This window comes from Drosophila mauritiana, unplaced genomic scaffold, assembly GCF_004382145.1.
Source record: "Drosophila mauritiana strain mau12 unplaced genomic scaffold, ASM438214v1 U_165, whole genome shotgun sequence".
Lineage (NCBI taxonomy): Eukaryota > Metazoa > Arthropoda > Insecta > Diptera > Drosophilidae > Drosophila > Drosophila mauritiana.
In genome coordinates, this window is record NW_022881295.1 from 3,096 (window position 1) to 22,212 (window position 19,117).

General features: G+C 37.1%; 5 non-coding genes across 5 annotated transcripts; all 5 read left to right on the forward strand.

Annotated features, from left to right (window-relative positions):
• Positions 1 to 256: 256 nt before the first annotated feature.
• LOC117149148 lies at positions 257 to 2,249 on the forward strand. The gene has a single exon (XR_004460072.1). It is a non-coding gene; the product is annotated as a small subunit ribosomal RNA (ribosomal RNA).
• Positions 2,250 to 2,935: 686 nt separating this feature from the next.
• Positions 2,936 to 3,114, forward strand: LOC117149146. The gene has a single exon (XR_004460070.1). It is a non-coding gene; the product is annotated as a 5.8S ribosomal RNA (ribosomal RNA).
• A 395-nt stretch (positions 3,115 to 3,509) lies between these two features.
• Positions 3,510 to 7,471, forward strand: LOC117149150. Its single transcript, XR_004460074.1, has one exon. It is a non-coding gene; the product is annotated as a large subunit ribosomal RNA (ribosomal RNA).
• Positions 7,472 to 13,795: 6,324 nt separating this feature from the next.
• On the forward strand, positions 13,796 to 15,786 carry LOC117149149. The gene has a single exon (XR_004460073.1). It is a non-coding gene; the product is annotated as a small subunit ribosomal RNA (ribosomal RNA).
• A 686-nt stretch (positions 15,787 to 16,472) lies between these two features.
• Positions 16,473 to 16,651, forward strand: LOC117149147. Its single transcript, XR_004460071.1, has one exon. It is a non-coding gene; the product is annotated as a 5.8S ribosomal RNA (ribosomal RNA).
• The last annotated feature ends 2,466 nt before the right edge of the window (positions 16,652 to 19,117 follow it).

The following is a 19,117-nucleotide window of genomic DNA, read 5'->3' on the forward strand; positions in this document are numbered from 1 at the left end:
TTCTTGTTATATTGGTAAAACAAGTATAAATTAAAAATGAAAATATGGATTACGAATGCTATATAAAAATGGCCGTAATCGAATGGATTTTTTTACTTATATATTTAAAATTTTACCCAAAGGCGAAATATTGAATTTTATTCAATATAATAAAAATCATGGAATTATATAAAGTGAAAAATCTATATATCTATATATCTATTATATTGCTTATTTCGATTCAAAATATATGAATGGAATATGAAGGAAAAACATTATTCTGGTTGATCCTGCCAGTAGTTATATGCTTGTCTCAAAGATTAAGCCATGCATGTCTAAGTACACACGAATTAAAAGTGAAACCGCAAAAGGCTCATTATATCAGTTATGGTTCCTTAGATCGTTAACAGTTACTTGGATAACTGGTAATTCTAGAGCTAATACATGCAATTAAAACATGAACCTTATGGGACATGTGCTTTTATTAGGCTAAAACCAAGCGATCGCAAGATCGTTATATTGGTTGAACTCTAGATAACATGCAGATCGTATGGTCTTGTACCGACGACAGATCTTTCAAATGTCTGCCCTATCAACTTTTGATGGTAGTATCTAGGACTACCATGGTTGCAACGGGTAACGGGGAATCAGGGTTCGATTCCGGAGAGGGAGCCTGAGAAACGGCTACCACATCTAAGGAAGGCAGCAGGCGCGTAAATTACCCACTCCCAGCTCGGGGAGGTAGTGACGAAAAATAACAATACAGGACTCATATCCGAGGCCCTGTAATTGGAATGAGTACACTTTAAATCCTTTAACAAGGACCAATTGGAGGGCAAGTCTGGTGCCAGCAGCCGCGGTAATTCCAGCTCCAATAGCGTATATTAAAGTTGTTGCGGTTAAAACGTTCGTAGTTGAACTTGTGCTTCATACGGGTAGTACAACTTACAATTGTGGTTAGTACTATACCTTTATGTATGTAAGCGTATTACCGGTGGAGTTCTTATATGTGATTAAATACTTGTATTTTTTCATATGTTCCTCCTATTTAAAAACCTGCACTAGTGCTCTTAAACGAGTGTTATTGTGGGCCGGTACTATTACTTTGAACAAATTAGAGTGCTTAAAGCAGGCTTCAAATGCCTGAATATTCTGTGCATGGGATAATGAAATAAGACCTCTGTTCTGCTTTCATTGGTTTTCAGATCAAGAGGTAATGATTAATAGAAGCAGTTTGGGGGCATTAGTATTACGACGCGAGAGGTGAAATTCTTGGACCGTCGTAAGACTAACTTAAGCGAAAGCATTTGCCAAAGATGTTTTCATTAATCAAGAACGAAAGTTAGAGGTTCGAAGGCGATCAGATACCGCCCTAGTTCTAACCATAAACGATGCCAGCTAGCAATTGGGTGTAGCTACTTTTATGGCTCTCTCAGTCGCTTCCCGGGAAACCAAAGCTTTTGGGCTCCGGGGGAAGTATGGTTGCAAAGCTGAAACTTAAAGGAATTGACGGAAGGGCACCACCAGGAGTGGAGCCTGCGGCTTAATTTGACTCAACACGGGAAAACTTACCAGGTCCGAACATAAGTGTGTAAGACAGATTGATAGCTCTTTCTCGAATCTATGGGTGGTGGTGCATGGCCGTTCTTAGTTCGTGGAGTGATTTGTCTGGTTAATTCCGATAACGAACGAGACTCAAATATATTAAATAGATATCTTCAGGATTATGGTGCTGAAGCTTATGTAGCCTTCATTCATGGTGGCAGTAAAATGTTTATTGTGTTTGAATGTGTTTATGTAAGTGGAGCCGTACCTGTTGGTTTGTCCCATTATAAGGACACTAGCTTCTTAAATGGACAAATTGCGTCTAGCAATAATGAGATTGAGCAATAACAGGTCTGTGATGCCCTTAGATGTCCTGGGCTGCACGCGCGCTACAATGAAAGTATCAACGTGTATTTCCTAGACCGAGAGGTCCGGGTAAACCGCTGAACCACTTTCATGCTTGGGATTGTGAACTGAAACTGTTCACATGAACTTGGAATTCCCAGTAAGTGTGAGTCATTAACTCGCATTGATTACGTCCCTGCCCTTTGTACACACCGCCCGTCGCTACTACCGATTGAATTATTTAGTGAGGTCTCCGGACGTGATCACTGTGACGCCTTGCGTGTTACGGTTGTTTCGCAAAAGTTGACCGAACTTGATTATTTAGAGGAAGTAAAAGTCGTAACAAGGTTTCCGTAGGTGAACCTGCGGAAGGATCATTATTGTATAATATCCTTATCGTTAATAAACATTTGTTATAATACAAATAAATACAATTTACCAAAATAAAAATATTACAAAATGATTCCACGGAATCAAAAGTTAAAGTCAAAATAAAATGAAGATGGCTTTTATTTTATATGTGGGGCTTGGCAACCTCATAAAAAGACTTTAACATTATTAATGTTGTTGTGCGTATTTGTGGCAGTACCTACTACAACAATGGCGTTTCCTATAAAAACAAATTCTCGAAAATGGAAATCGAAGAAACTGAACAAAATTTGAAAGTAGAAGTCGAATTAAAATTAAAATAATTTTGAATGTGGTATTCAAAATAAGTGTGTGTGTATATGGACCATAATATACACGCGTTGCGAATATGTATTGTTCATCTATGTTATGAGCATACGTTGGCTAATGCAACAACCTAAAATATACAATGTTTGTACCTGTCATCCATCAGGTTAATGTTTTATATAAATTTTGCAGTATGTGTCACCCAAAATAGCAAACCATAACCAGATTTTTATGATACATAATGCTTATATGAAACTAAGACATATCGCAACATTTATTTTTAGGTATAAAAATAAATTTATTGAAGGAATTGATATATGCCAGTAAAATGGTGTATTTTTAATTTCTTTCAATAAAAACAATATTGATATTATATAAAAATGAATTATAAAACTCTAAGCGGTGGATCACTCGGCTCATGGGTCGATGAAGAACGCAGCAAACTGTGCGTCATCGTGTGAACTGCAGGACACATGAACATCGACATTTTGAACGCATATCGCAGTCCATGCTGTTATGTACTTTAATTAATTTTATAGTGCTGCTTGGACTACATATGGTTGAGGGTTGTAAGACTATGCTAATTAAGTTGTTTATAAATTTTTTATAAGCATATGGTATATTATTGGATTAAATAATGATTTTATTCATAATATTAAAAAAGAAATGAAAAACATTATCTCACATTTGAATGTGAAAAACGAAGAGAAATATTTTCTTTTTCAATCAAATAATACTGAGAAATGTCTAGCATAAAAAATTGAAATATTTTTCATCTAGAATTGTCTCTTATTAATGATTCGGAAAAAGAAAAATCTTGGTTTTGTTATTATTCTTCGTTGGTTCGTTAAATGGATAAAAAATAACTTTGCTTACAAGAACTATTGGAACTATTTATAACGAATTTAATTGATTGTTTTATCATTTATATATAAAGAATTTATGGCAAAAAATAGTTATATATACAACCTCAACTCATATGGGACTACCCCCTGAATTTAAGCATATTAATTAGGGGAGGAAAAGAAACTAACAAGGATTTTCTTAGTAGCGGCGAGCGAAAAGAAAACAGTTCAGCACTAAGTCACTTTGTCTATATGGCAAATGTGAGATGCAGTGTATGGAGCGTCAATATTCTAGTATGAGAAATTAATGATTTAAGTCCTTCTTAAATGAGGCCATTTACCCATAGAGGGTGCCAGGCCCGTATAACGTTAATGATTACTAGATGATGTTTCCAAAGAGTCGTGTTGCTTGATAGTGCAGCACTAAGTGGGTGGTAAACTCCATCTAAAACTAAATATAACCATGAGACCGATAGTAAACAAGTACCGTGAGGGAAAGTTGAAAAGAACTCTGAATAGAGAGTTAAACAGTACGTGAAACTGCTTAGAGGTTAAGCCCGATGAACCTGAATATCCGTTATGGAAAATTCATCATTAAAATTGTAATATTTAAATAATATTATTAAGAATAATGTGCATTTTTTCCATATAAGGACATTGTAATCTATTAGCATATCCCAAATTTATCATAAAATATAACTTATAGTTTATTCCAATTAAATTGCTTGCATTTTAACACAGAATAAATGTTATTAATTTGATAAAGTGCTGATAGATTTATATTATTACAGAGCGTTAATTTTTCGGAATTATATAATGGCATAATTATCATTGATTTTTGTGTTTATTATATGCTCTTGTATGATTAACAATGCGAAAGATTCAGGATACCTTCGGGACCCGTCTTGAAACACGGACCAAGGAGTCTAACATATGTGCAAGTTATTGGGATGTAAACCTAATAGCGTAATTAACTTGACTAATAATGGGATTAGTTTTTTAGCTATTTATAGCTAATTAACACAATCCCGGGGCGTTCTATATAGTTATGTATAATGTATATTTATATTATTTATGCCTCTAACTGGAACGTACCTTGAGCATATATGCTGTGACCCGAAAGATGGTGAACTATACTTGATCAGGTTGAAGTCAGGGGAAACCCTGATGGAAGACCGAAACAGTTCTGACGTGCAAATCGATTGTCAGAATTGAGTATAGGGGCGAAAGACCAATCGAACCATCTAGTAGCTGGTTCCTTCCGAAGTTTCCCTCAGGATAGCTGGTGCATTTTAATATTATATAAAATAATCTTATCTGGTAAAGCGAATGATTAGAGGCCTTAGGGTCGAAACGATCTTAACCTATTCTCAAACTTTAAATGGGTAAGAACCTTAACTTTCTTGATATGAAGTTCAAGGTTATGATATAATGTGCCCAGTGGGCCACTTTTGGTAAGCAGAACTGGCGCTGTGGGATGAACCAAACGTAATGTTACGGTGCCCAAATTAACAACTCATGCAGATACCATGAAAGGCGTTGGTTGCTTAAAACAGCAGGACGGTGATCATGGAAGTCGAAATCCGCTAAGGAGTGTGTAACAACTCACCTGCCGAAGCAACTAGCCCTTAAAATGGATGGCGCTTAAGTTGTATACCTATACATTACCGCTAAAGTAGATGATTTATATTACTTGTGATATAAATTTTGAAACTTTAGTGAGTAGGAAGGTACAATGGTATGCGTAGAAGTGTTTGGCGTAAGCCTGCATGGAGCTGCCATTGGTACAGATCTTGGTGGTAGTAGCAAATAATCGAATGAGACCTTGGAGGACTGAAGTGGAGAAGGGTTTCGTGTGAACAGTGGTTGATCACGAGTTAGTCGGTCCTAAGTTCAAGGCGAAAGCCGAAAATTTTCAAGTAAAACAAAAATGCCTAACTATATAAACAAAGCGAATATAATACACTTGAATAATTTTGAACGAAAGGGAATACGGTTCCAATTCCGTAACCTGTTGAGTATCCGTTTGTTATTAAATATGGGCCTCGTGCTCATCCTGGCAACAGGAACGACCATAAAGAAGCCGTCGAGAGATATCGGAAGAGTTTTCTTTTCTGTTTTATAGCCGTACTACCATGGAAGTCTTTCGCAGAGAGATATGGTAGATGGGCTAGAAGAGCATGACATATACTGTTGTGTCGATATTTTCTCCTCGGACCTTGAAAATTTATGGTGGGGACACGCAAACTTCTCAACAGGCCGTACCAATATCCGCAGCTGGTCTCCAAGGTGAAGAGTCTCTAGTCGATAGAATAATGTAGGTAAGGGAAGTCGGCAAATTAGATCCGTAACTTCGGGATAAGGATTGGCTCTGAAGATTGAGATAGTCGGGCTTGATTGGGAAACAATAACATGGTTTATGTGCTCGTTCTGGGTAAATAGAGTTTCTAGCATTTATGTTAGTTACTTGTTCCCCGGATAGTTTAGTTACGTAGCCAATTGTGGAACTTTCTTGCTAAAATTTTTAAGAATACTATTTGGGTTAAACCAATTAGTTCTTATCAATTATAACGATTATCAATTAACAATCAATTCAGAACTGGCACGGACTTGGGGAATCCGACTGTCTAATTAAAACAAAGCATTGTGATGGCCCTAGCGGGTGTTGACACAATGTGATTTCTGCCCAGTGCTCTGAATGTCAAAGTGAAGAAATTCAAGTAAGCGCGGGTCAACGGCGGGAGTAACTATGACTCTCTTAAGGTAGCCAAATGCCTCGTCATCTAATTAGTGACGCGCATGAATGGATTAACGAGATTCCTACTGTCCCTATCTACTATCTAGCGAAACCACAGCCAAGGGAACGGGCTTGGAATAATTAGCGGGGAAAGAAGACCCTTTTGAGCTTGACTCTAATCTGGCAGTGTAAGGAGACATAAGAGGTGTAGAATAAGTGGGAGATATTAGACCTCGGTTTGGTATCGTCAATGAAATACCACTACTCTTATTGTTTCCTTACTTACTTGATTAAATGGAACGTGTATCATTTCCTAGCCATTATACGGATATATTTATTATATCTTATGGTATTGGGTTTTGATGCAAGCTTCTTGATCAAAGTATCACGAGTTTGTTATATAATCGCAAACAAATTCTTTAATAAAACGATGCATTTATGTATTTTTGATTTGAAAATTTGGTATAACTCCAATTACTCAGGTATGATCCAATTCAAGGACATTGCCAGGTAGGGAGTTTGACTGGGGCGGTACATCTCTCAAATAATAACGGAGGTGTCCCAAGGCCAGCTCAGTGCGGACAGAAACCACACATAGAGCAAAAGGGCAAATGCTGACTTGATCTCGGTGTTCAGTACACACAGGGACAGCAAAAGCTCGGCCTATCGATCCTTTTGGTTTAAAGAGTTTTTAACAAGAGGTGTCAGAAAAGTTACCATAGGGATAACTGGCTTGTGGCGGCCAAGCGTTCATAGCGACGTCGCTTTTTGATCCTTCGATGTCGGCTCTTCCTATCATTGTGAAGCAAAATTCACCAAGCGTTGGATTGTTCACCCATGCAAGGGAACGTGAGCTGGGTTTAGACCGTCGTGAGACAGGTTAGTTTTACCCTACTAATGACAAAACGTTGTTGCGACAGCATTCCTGCGTAGTACGAGAGGAACCGCAGGTACGGACCAATGGCACAATACTTGTTCGAGCGAACAGTGGTATGACGCTACGTCCGTTGGATTATGCCTGAACGCCTCTAAGGTCGTATCCGTGCTGGACTGCAATGATAAATAAGGGGCAATTTGCATTGTATGGCTTCTAAACCATTTAAAGTTTATAATTTATTTTATAAACGACAATGGATGTGATGCCAATGTAATTTGTAACATAGTAAATTAGGAGGATCTTCGATCACCTGATGCCGCGCTAGTTACATATAAAAGCATTATTTAATACAATGACAAAGCCTAGAATCAATTGTAAACGACTTTTGTAACAGGCAAGGTGTTGTAAGTGGTTGAGCAGCTGCCATACTGCGATCCACTGAAGCTTATCCTTTGCTTGATGATTCGATAAATAAATGATTTTTCCTGTAGCCAAACAAACACCTCGTCATCAATTTAGTGACGCATATGATATTGTCCCTATCCTTGTTTATGATAATCCCTATTGGGTTATGATATTGTCCCTATCATATAAAGACCAAGTTGGGTGACGCGTCCTTTGGTCGCTGGGTGGATAATCACGTGGACGGACTCAAGTTGGTTAGTATGATATTGTCCCTATCATATAATTAATATAAAGACTTTAATGAATTGTGTCAAGGTTAGTGACGCATATGATATTGCCCTGCCAAATACCTCGTCATCAATTTAGTGACGTGCACTTTGGGTCGCCTTTTGGTCGGGGGGTTGTCGTCATCAATTTAGTGACGCATATGATAATCCCGGGTCAATCCTCAAGTTGTTAGTGACGCATATGATAATCCTTGAATCCGTGCTTTGGCTGTGTCTTGCCAAACACCTCGTCATCAATTTAGTGACGCATATGATATTGTCCCTATCATATAATTTTTGATATAAAGACTTTAAAGAAATCAAGTTGCCAAATACCTCGTCATCAATTTAGTGACGCATATGATATTGGACTGTTGGTAGTCGATCTCAAGTTTCGTCATTTTTTTTTTTTTTTTTTTTTTTTTTAGCGTGCGTTTATTTATTTAAAATCTGTCCTAGTGGACAATAATTAAATGGTTTTGCGGGGAACATTAGCTTAAGGGATACTATTGTACATGTATTTGTGGCGGGGTTTTTTTGTGTTGTCTATTGTTGTGGAAGATCGAGAGGGTGTCTCCTCATGAGACGTCTGCTTGTTTGGCTATTGTCTAACAGGTTGGTGGCGAGGTGGTTAGGGTGGTTTTCGAGCCTTTTCAGGTATCTCTCGCTGAGCCTGGAGATTTCATCAGCGACTTGTGGGATTCCAAGTTCCCTATGTATGGCGACATTCTCGTGGTAGGGATGCATTACAGGCAATTCTCAAGCACCTATTCTGGAACCGCTGTATACGCAGGCGATTCGTGTGGCTTGCCGTGCCCCATAGCTGTATCCCGTAGGTCCAGATGGGCTTGAGAATTGCCTTGTACACCAGGATTTTGTGGTTCTGCCTTAGCTTGGACCCTCTCCCAATAAGCCAATGCATCTGCCTCAGACGCGCATCGGCCTGTATGCGTTTGCTGACGATGTGGGGACGCCAAGTGAGCCTGCGGTCCAGGGTAAGTCCTAACTTGGGTGCGGGTGCGTTGGGAATGATGACTCCGTTTAGCGTGACCGGTGGGCAGTCTCCTCTCCTTAGTGCAAATGTTGTTTGGGTAGATTTTTCCGCGTTCACTACGATGTTCCACCTGCTGAGCCAGGGATGTAGCGCGTCCATTTGCCTTTGGATTGTTTCGGAGGCTTCTCGTGGGTCGGATGAGGAGGCGAGGAAAGCCGTGTCATCTGCATAAGTCGCTATAGTTAGGTTCCTGGAGGGATTATGGGAAGGTCTGCGGTGTAAAGGGTGTACAGTATTGGTCCGAGCACACTGCCTTGCGGAACTCCAGCTCTGATCAGTCTGGGTAGGCTTATTGCACTTCCGCATCTGACTTGGAATGCTCTTCCCTCAGTGTAGGATTTGAGGAGGGTAAAATGGGGGCTTGGGAGGTAGGATTTGAGTTTATGGAGGAGTCCAGGATGCCAAACTCTGTCGAATGCCTGCTTCACGTCGAGCATTACAGCGCAGCAGTATTTCTTTTTGCTCGAATGCCTCGAGGATCCGTTCGACTAGCCGGTGGCATTGCTCTGGTGTTCCGTGGGAGCGCCTGAAGCCAAATGGTGATCGGGGATCAAACCAGCCTCATCCAGTACTGGCAATACTCTGCGCAAAAATACTCTTCGAGTATTTTGGAGAGGATTGCCAGCAAACTAATCGGACGATAGGAGGCGAGATTGGCTTCAGGCTTACCAGGCTTGAGGAGGACAATAACCTCTGCTCTTTTCCACTCTTCCGGGAAGTACCCTAGCCGGAAGCAGCTGTTGTAAATGCTGGCCAGCATTTGTGTGCAGCGGAATGGGAGCATTTTTAGGGCCGCCGCATCTATACGATCCAGGCCTGGAGATTTGTTGTTCTTCAGTAGAGCAATCTCCTGCGCAACTTCCTCAGGGTCGACTGGTTCCAACGGGGGACCGGAGAGCTTGGGCTATTGAGAAACCGGGCTGTTTCAGCATGTTCTTCGGCAGTGCAGCAGTCGAACGGAGAGAAGGCGTTGTAAAGGTGTTCGGCGAAAGCTTCTGCTCTTTTCAGCATCCGAACGGCACCAGGATCCATCTGCTTTGCGCACTGCGGAAACCTTTTTGGCTGGTCGTTTAATGTGGCGGGTGACGTTCCACAGGTTGTGGTCTGGGTCCCCGGGAGAGAGTTCCTCGAGGAATCTGAGGAAGGAGTCCTGGCGTAGGCTGGAGATTTGTCTTCACTCCTTTGTGGCTGTTTCTGGAGATAGGACTGGCGTGTTGATTAGCACGTTTATTGCACAGTGGTCTGACAGGAGATCAGCATTTGTTGTGCAGCTGATCTTCGCATGCCCTATGCCTTTCGACACAGCAAAGTCCAGTAGGTCTGGAGTCTTGAGGGATTCGTTGGCCAGTGAGTGGGCTCGCCAGTGGAGTGGCAGTCCAGTCGGTGGCGTTGCAGGTAAACAGAGCGATAGTGTGAGTTGATATTGTCGTAAAGACTCAAGTTGCCAAACACCTCGTCATCAATTTGTGACGCATATGATATTGTCCCTATCACTCAAGTTGCCAAATACCTCGTCATCAATTATGACGCATATGATATTGTCCCTATCCCAAGTTGCCAAACACCTCGTCATCAATTTAGTGACGCATATGATATTGTCCTATCCTCAAGTTGACCGGCCAAGTTGCCAAACACCTCGTCATCAATTTAGTGACGCATATGATATTGTCCCTATCATATAATTTTTGATATAAAAACTTTTCGCATATGATTGTCCCTATCATATAATTAATATAAAGACTTTAATGAATTGTGTCAAGTTGCCAAACACCTCGTCATCAATTTAGTGACGCAATTGATATTGTCCCTATCATATAATATTTGATATAAAGACTTTAAAGAATTATATCAAGTTGCCAAATACCTCGTCATCAATTTAGTGACGCATATGATATTGTCTCTATCATATAATTAATATAAAGACTTTAATGAATTGTGTCAAGTTGCCAAACACCTCGTCATCAATTTAGTGACGCATATGATATTGTCCCTATCATATAATTTTTGATATAAGACTTTAAAGAATTCTATCAAGTTGCCAAATACCTCGTCATCAATTTAGTGACGCATATGATATTGTCTTATCTATAATTAATATAAGACTTTAATGATTTGTGTCACGTTGCCAAACACCTCGTCATCAATTTAGTGACGCATATGATATTGTCCCTATCATATAATTAATATAAAGACTTTTTAAGAATTGTATCAAGTTGCAAACACCTCGTCATCAACTACTATATTATGGTTGCGCCGACTCTCATATTGTATTCTCTTATGTCTTCATAGGATTTTGGCAATTATACGAGTAAATTAAATAATATACATATGAAAATGATTAATTATTATATGTATAAGGGAAAAATGCTGAAATATTCCCATATTATCTTAGTATTATAGAGGAAAGACCGTTGCCGACCTCTGATATTGTTCAAAACTTATGTATTATATGATTTTGGCAATTATATGAGTAAATTAAATAATATACATATAAAATGATTAAATATTATATGTATAAATGTATAAAGGAAAAAATGATGAATATTCCCACATTATCTTAGTATTATAGAGGAAAGACCGTTGCTGACCTCTGATATTGTTCAAAACTTATGTATTTATATGATTTTGGCAATAATATGAGTAAATTAAATAAATATACATATGAAAATGATTAATTATTATATGTATAAATGTATAAGGGAAAAAATGCTGAAAATATTCCCATATTATCTTAGTATTATAGAGGAAAGACCGTTGCTGACCTCTGATATTGTTCAAAACTTATGTATTTATATGATTTTGGCAATTATATGAGTAAATTAAATAATATACATATGAAAATTATTAATTATTATATGTATAGGGAAAAAATGCTGAAATATTCCCACATTCTCTTAGTATTATAGAGAAAAGATAGTGATATAGTAGTGTAAACGACCGGAATTACGACAGAGGGTTCAAAAACTACTATAGGTAGGCAGTGGTTGCCGACCTCTCATATTGTTCAAAACTTATGTATTCATATGATTTTGGCAATTATATGAGTAAATTAAATAATATACATATGAAAATTATTAATTATTATATGTATAAGGGAAAAAATGCTGAAAATATCCCACATTCTCTTAGTATATAGAGAAAAGCCATTATAGTGAGAGGGTTAGTAGTGTAAACGACCGGAATTACGACAGAGGGTTCAAAAACTACTATAGGTAGGCAGTGGTTGCCGACCTCTCATATTGTTCAAAACTTATGTATTCATATGATTTTGGCAATAATATGAGTAAATTAAATAATATACATATGAAAATGATTAATTATTATATGTATAAGGGAAAAAATGCTGAAAATATCCCACATTCTCTTAGTATTATAGAGAAAAGCCATTATAGTGAGAGGGTATAGTAGTGTAAACCGGAATTACGACAGAGGGTTCAAAAACTACTATAGGTAGGCAGTGGTTGCCGACCTCTCATATTGTTCAAAACTTATGTATTCATATGATTTTGGCAATAATATGAGTAAATTAAATAATATACATATGAAAATGATTAATTATTATATGTATAAGGGAAAAAATGCTGAAAATATCCCACATTCTCTTAGTATTATAGAGAAAAGCCATTATAGTGAGAGGGTATAGTAGTGTAAACGACCGGAATTACGACAGAGGGTTCAAAAACTACTATAGGTAGGCAGTGGTTGCCGACCTCTCATATTGTTCAAAACTTATGTATTCATATGATTTTGGCAATAATATGAGTAAATTAAAAATATACATATGAAAATGATTAATTATTATATGTATAAGGAAAAAATGCTGAAAATATCCCACATTCTCTTAGTATTATAGAGAAAAGCCATTATAGTGAGAGGTATAGTAGTGTAAACGACCGGAATTACGACAGAGGGTTCAAAAACTACTATAGGTAGGCAGTGGTTGCCGACCTCTCATATTGTTCAAAACTTATGTATTCATATGATTTTGGCAATAATATGAGTAAATTAAATAATATACATATGAAAATGATTAATTATTATATGTATAAGGGAAAAAATAATCATATTATATATGAATAATGGAAAAAAAAATGAAATGTTCCTATAATCTCTTAATATATAAGAGAATAGCCCGTATGTTGGGTGGCAAACGGAATTGAAAATACCCGCTTTGAGGACAGCGGGTTCAAAAACTACTATAGGTAGGCAGTGGTTGCCGACCTCCCGCATTATTCGAAATATTTATTTCGGATTATGTTTATATTGGTTACATACAATAAAGTATATTATTATCCGTACAAATTTGTTTCTCAGTTCTATAGAACACGGGACTTGGCTCCGCGGATAATAGGAATATACGCTTTATAGATAATATCGTTGAAACAAAAGTCAAGTTTCTATTATATATAGAATAACAAATCGTTTCCATATATTATCGTTAATTTTTGGAGGCAGGCAAATATTAATTTATTACCTGCCGTATAGTTGGATTATTATATCGTTACGGATATAATACAAATATGGATTCTTATGAAAGAAATATAAAATTATATATTAAATGTGGAAATATTATCATATGCGCTTGGTTTTATGTTATATATTACCAGAGATATATATGAAAAGAGATAAATTTTAAATTTATCTTCAAAATGCAAATGATTTAACTTAATATTATATTGGTTAAACAAAAAATTGTACATGTGTGGATACAATAATTATGTATGTTGGAAATAAAATGATATTTTATAATGAAATATGTATGTATAAAAAGATTAAATTATAGAAATATATATATTACAATAATTAGATGAAATTCTTGTTATATTGGTAAAACAAGATAAATTAAAAATGAAAATATGGATTACGAATGCTATATAAAAATGGCCGTAATCGAATGGATTTTTTACTTATATATTTAAAATTTTACCCAAAGGCGAAATATTGAATTTTATTCAATATAATAAAAATCATGGAATTATATAAAGTGAAAAATCTATATATCTATATATCTATTATATTGCTTATTTCGATTCAAAATATATGAATGGAATATGAAGGAAAAACATTATTCTGGTTGATCCTGCCAGTAGTTATATGCTTGTCTCAAGATTAAGCCATGCATGTCTAAGTACACACGAATTAAAAGTGAAACCGCAAAAGGCTCATTATATCAGTTATGGTTCCTTAGATCGTTAACAGTTACTTGGATAACTGTGGTAATTCTAGAGCTAATACATGCAATTAAAACATGAACCTTATGGGACATGTGCTTTTATTAGGCTAAAACCAAGCGATCGCAAGATCGTTATATTGGTTGAACTCTAGATAACATGCAGATCGTATGGTCTTGTACCGACGACAGATCTTTCAAATGTCTGCCCTATCAACTTTTGATGGTAGTATCTAGGACTACCATGGTTGCAACGGGTAACGGGGAATCAGGGTTCGATTCCGGAGGGAGCCTGAGAAACGGCTACCACATCTAAGGAAGGCAGCAGGCGCGTAAATTACCCACTCCCAGCTCGGGGAGGTAGTGACGAAAAATAACAATACAGGACTCATATCCGAGGCCCTGTAATTGGAATGAGTACACTTTAAATCCTTTAACAAGGACCAATTGGAGGGCAAGTCTGGTGCCAGCAGCCGCGGTAATTCCAGCTCCAATAGCGTATATTAAAGTTGTTGCGGTTAAAACGTTCGTAGTTGAACTTGTGCTTCATACGGGTAGTACAACTTACAATTGTGGTTAGTACTATACCTTTATGTATGTAAGCGTATTACCGGTGGAGTTCTTATATGTGATTAAATACTTGTATTTTTTCATATGTTCCTCCTATTTAAAAACCTGCACTAGTGCTCTTAAACGAGTGTTATTGTGGGCCGGTACTATTACTTTGAACAAATTAGAGTGCTTAAAGCAGGCTTCAAATGCCTGAATATTCTGTGCATGGGATAATGAAATAAGACCTCTGTTCTGCTTTCATTGGTTTTCAGATCAAGAGGTAATGATTAATAGAAGCAGTTTGGGGGCATTAGTATTACGACGCGAGAGGTGAAATTCTTGGACCGTCGTAAGACTAACTTAAGCGAAAGCATTTGCCAAAGATGTTTTCATTAATCAAGAACGAAAGTTAGAGGTTCGAAGGCGATCAGATACCGCCCTAGTTCTAACCATAAACGATGCCAGCTAGCAATTGGGTGTAGCTACTTTTATGGCTCTCTCAGTCGCTTCCCGGGAAACCAAAGCTTTTGGGCTCCGGGGGAAGTATGGTTGCAAAGCTGAAACTTAAAGGAATTGACGGAAGGGCACCACCAGGAGTGGAGCCTGCGGCTTAATTTGACTCAACACGGGAAAACTTACCAGGTCCGAACATAAGTGTGTAAGACAGATTGATAGCTCTTTCTCGAATCTATGGGTGGTGGTGCATGGCCGTTCTTAGTTCGTGGAGTGATTTGTCTGGTTAATTCCGATAACGAACGAGACTCAAATATATTAAATAGATATCTTCAGGATTATGGTGCTGAAGCTTATGTAGCCTTCATTCATGGTGGCAGTAAAATGTTTATTGTGTTTGAATGTGTTTATGTAAGTGGAGCCGTACCTGTTGGTTTGTCCCATTATAAGGACACTAGCTTCTTAAATGGACAAATTGCGTCTAGCAATAATGAGATTGAGCAATAACAGGTCTGTGATGCCCTTAGATGTCCTGGGCTGCACGCGCGCTACAATGAAAGTATCAACGTGTATTTCCTAGACCGAGAGTCCGGGTAAACCGCTGAACCACTTTCATGCTTGGGATTGTGAACTGAAACTGTTCACATGAACTTGGAATTCCCAGTAAGTGTGAGTCATTAACTCGCATTGATTACGTCCCTGCCCTTTGTACACACCGCCCGTCGCTACTACCGATTGAATTATTTAGTGAGGTCTCCGGACGTGATCACTGTGACGCCTTGCGTGTTACGGTTGTTTCGCAAAAGTTGACCGAACTTGATTATTTAGAGGAAGTAAAAGTCGTAACAAGGTTTCCGTAGGTGAACCTGCGGAAGGATCATTATTGTATAATATCCTTATCGTTAATAAACATTTGTTATAATACAAATAAATACAATTTACCAAAATAAAAATATTACAAAATGATTCCACGGAATCAAAAGTTAAAGTCAAAATAAAATGAAGATGGCTTTTATTTTATATGTGGGGCTTGGCAACCTCATAAAAAGACTTTAACATTATTAATGTTGTTGTGCGTATTTGTGGCAGTACCTACTACAACAATGGCGTTTCCTATAAAAACAAATTCTCGAAAATGGAAATCGAAGAAACTGAACAAAATTTGAAAGTAGAAGTCGAATTAAAATTAAAATAATTTTGAATGTGGTATTCAAAATAAGTGTGTGTGTATATGGACCATAATATACACGCGTTGCGAATATGTATTGTTCATCTATGTTATGAGCATACGTTGGCTAATGCAACAACCTAAAATATACAATGTTTGTACCTGTCATCCATCAGGTTAATGTTTTATATAAATTTTGCAGTATGTGTCACCCAAAATAGCAAACCATAACCAGATTTTTATGATACATAATGCTTATATGAAACTAAGACATATCGCAACATTTATTTTTAGGTATAAAAATAAATTTATTGAAGGAATTGATATATGCCAGTAAAATGGTGTATTTTTAATTTCTTTCAATAAAAACAATATTGATATTATATAAAAATGAATTATAAAACTCTAAGCGGTGGATCACTCGGCTCATGGGTCGATGAAGAACGCAGCAAACTGTGCGTCATCGTGTGAACTGCAGGACACATGAACATCGACATTTTGAACGCATATCGCAGTCCATGCTGTTATGTACTTTAATTAATTTTATAGTGCTGCTTGGACTACATATGGTTGAGGGTTGTAAGACTATGCTAATTAAGTTGTTTATAAATTTTTATAAGCATATGGTATATTATTGGATTAAATAATGATTTTATTCATAATATTAAAAAAGAAATGAAAAACATTATCTCACATTTGAATGTGAAAAACGAAGAGAAATATTTTCTTTTTCAATCAAATAATACTGAGAAATGTCTAGCATAAAAAATTGAAATATTTTTCATCTAGAATTGTCTCTTATTAATGATTCGGAAAAAGAAAAATCTTGGTTTTGTTATTATTCTTCGTTGGTTCGTTAAATGGATAAAAAATAACTTTGCTTACAAGAACTATTGGAACTATTTATAACGAATTTAATTGATTGTTTTATCATTTATATATAAAGAATTTATGGCAAAAAATAGTTATATATACAACCTCAACTCATATGGGACTACCCCCTGAATTTAAGCATATTAATTAGGGAGGAAAAGAAACTAACAAGGATTTTCTTAGTAGCGGCGAGCGAAAAGAAAACAGTTCAGCACTAAGTCACTTTGTCTATATGGCAAATGTGAGATGCAGTGTATGGAGCGTCAATATTCTAGTATGAGAAATTAATGATTTAAGTCCTTCTTAAATGAGGCCATTTACCCATAGAGGGTGCCAGGCCCGTATAACGTTAATGATTACTAGATGATGTTTCCAAAGAGTCGTGTTGCTTGATAGTGCAGCACTAAGTGGGTGGTAAACTCCATCTAAAACTAAATATAACCATGAGACCGATAGTAAACAAGTACCGTGAGGGAAAGTTGAAAAGAACTCTGAATAGAGAGTTAAACAGTACGTGAAACTGCTTAGAGGTTAAGCCCGATGAACCTGAATATCCGTTATGGAAAATTCATCATTAAAATTGTAATATTTAAATAATATTATTAAGAATAATGTGCATTTTTTCCATATAAGGACATTGTAATCTATTAGCATATCCCAAATTTATCATAAAATATAACTTATAGTTTATTCCAATTAAATTGCTTGCATTTTAACACAGAATAAATGTTATTAATTTGATAAAGTGCTGATAGATTTATATTATTACAGAGCGTTAATTTTTCGGAATTATATAATGGCATAATTATCATTGATTTTTGTGTTTATTATATGCTCTTGTATGATTAACAATGCGAAAGATTCAGGATACCTTCGGGACCCGTCTTGAAACACGGACCAAGGAGTCTAACATATGTGCAAGTTATTGGGATGTAAACCTAATAGCGTAATTAACTTGACTAATAATGGGATTAGTTTTTTAGCTATTTATAGCTAATTAACACAATCCCGGGGCGTTCTATATAGTTATGTATAATGTATATTTATATTATTTATGCCTCTAACTGGAACGTACCTTGAGCATATATGCTGTGACCCGAAAGATGGTGAACTATACTTGATCAGGTTGAAGTCAGGGGAAACCCTGATGGAAGACCGAAACAGTTCTGACGTGCAAATCGATTGTCAGAATTGAGTATAGGGGCGAAAGACCAATCGAACCATCTAGTAGCTGGTTCCTTCCGAAGTTTCCCTCAGGATAGCTGGTGCATTTAATATTATATAAAATAATCTTATCTGGTAAAGCGAATGATTAGAGGCCTTAGGGTCGAAACGATCTTAACCTATTCTCAAACTTTAAATGGGTAAGAACCTTAACTTTCTTGATATGAAGTTCAAGGTTATGATATAATGTGCCCAGTGGGCCACTTTTGGTAAGCAGAACTGGCGCTGTGGGATGAACCAAACGTAATGTTACGGTGCCCAAATTAACAACTCATGCAGATACCATGAAAGGCGTTGGTTGCTTAAAACAGCAGGACGGTGATCATGGAAGTCGAAATCCGCTAAGGAGTGTGTAACAACTCACCTGCCGAAGCAACTAGCCCTTAAAATGGATGGCGCTTAAGTTGTATACCTATACATTACCGCTAAAGTAGATGATTTATATTACTTGTGATATAAATTTTGAAACTTTAGTGAGTAGGAAGGTACAATGGTATGCGTAGAAGTGTTTGGCGTAAGCCTGCATGGAGCTGCCATTGGTACAGATCTTGGTGGTAGTAGCAAATAATCGAATGAGACCTTGGAGGACTGAGTGGAGAAGGGTTTCGTGTGAACAGTGGTTGATCACGAGTTAGTCGGTCCTAAGTTCAAGGCGAAAGCCGAAAATTTTCAAGTAAACAAAAATGCCTAACTATATAAACAAAGCGAATATAATACACTTGAATAATTTTGAACGAAAGGAATACGGTTCCAATTCCGTAACCTGTTGAGTATCCGTTTGTTATTAAATATGGGCCTCGTGCTCATCCTGGCAACAGGAACGACCATAAAGAAGCCGTCGAGAGAGATATCGGAAGAGTTTTCTTTTCTGTGTTTATAGCCGTACTACCATGGAAGTCTTTCGCAGAGAGATATGGTAGATGGGCTAGAAGAGCATGACATATACCGT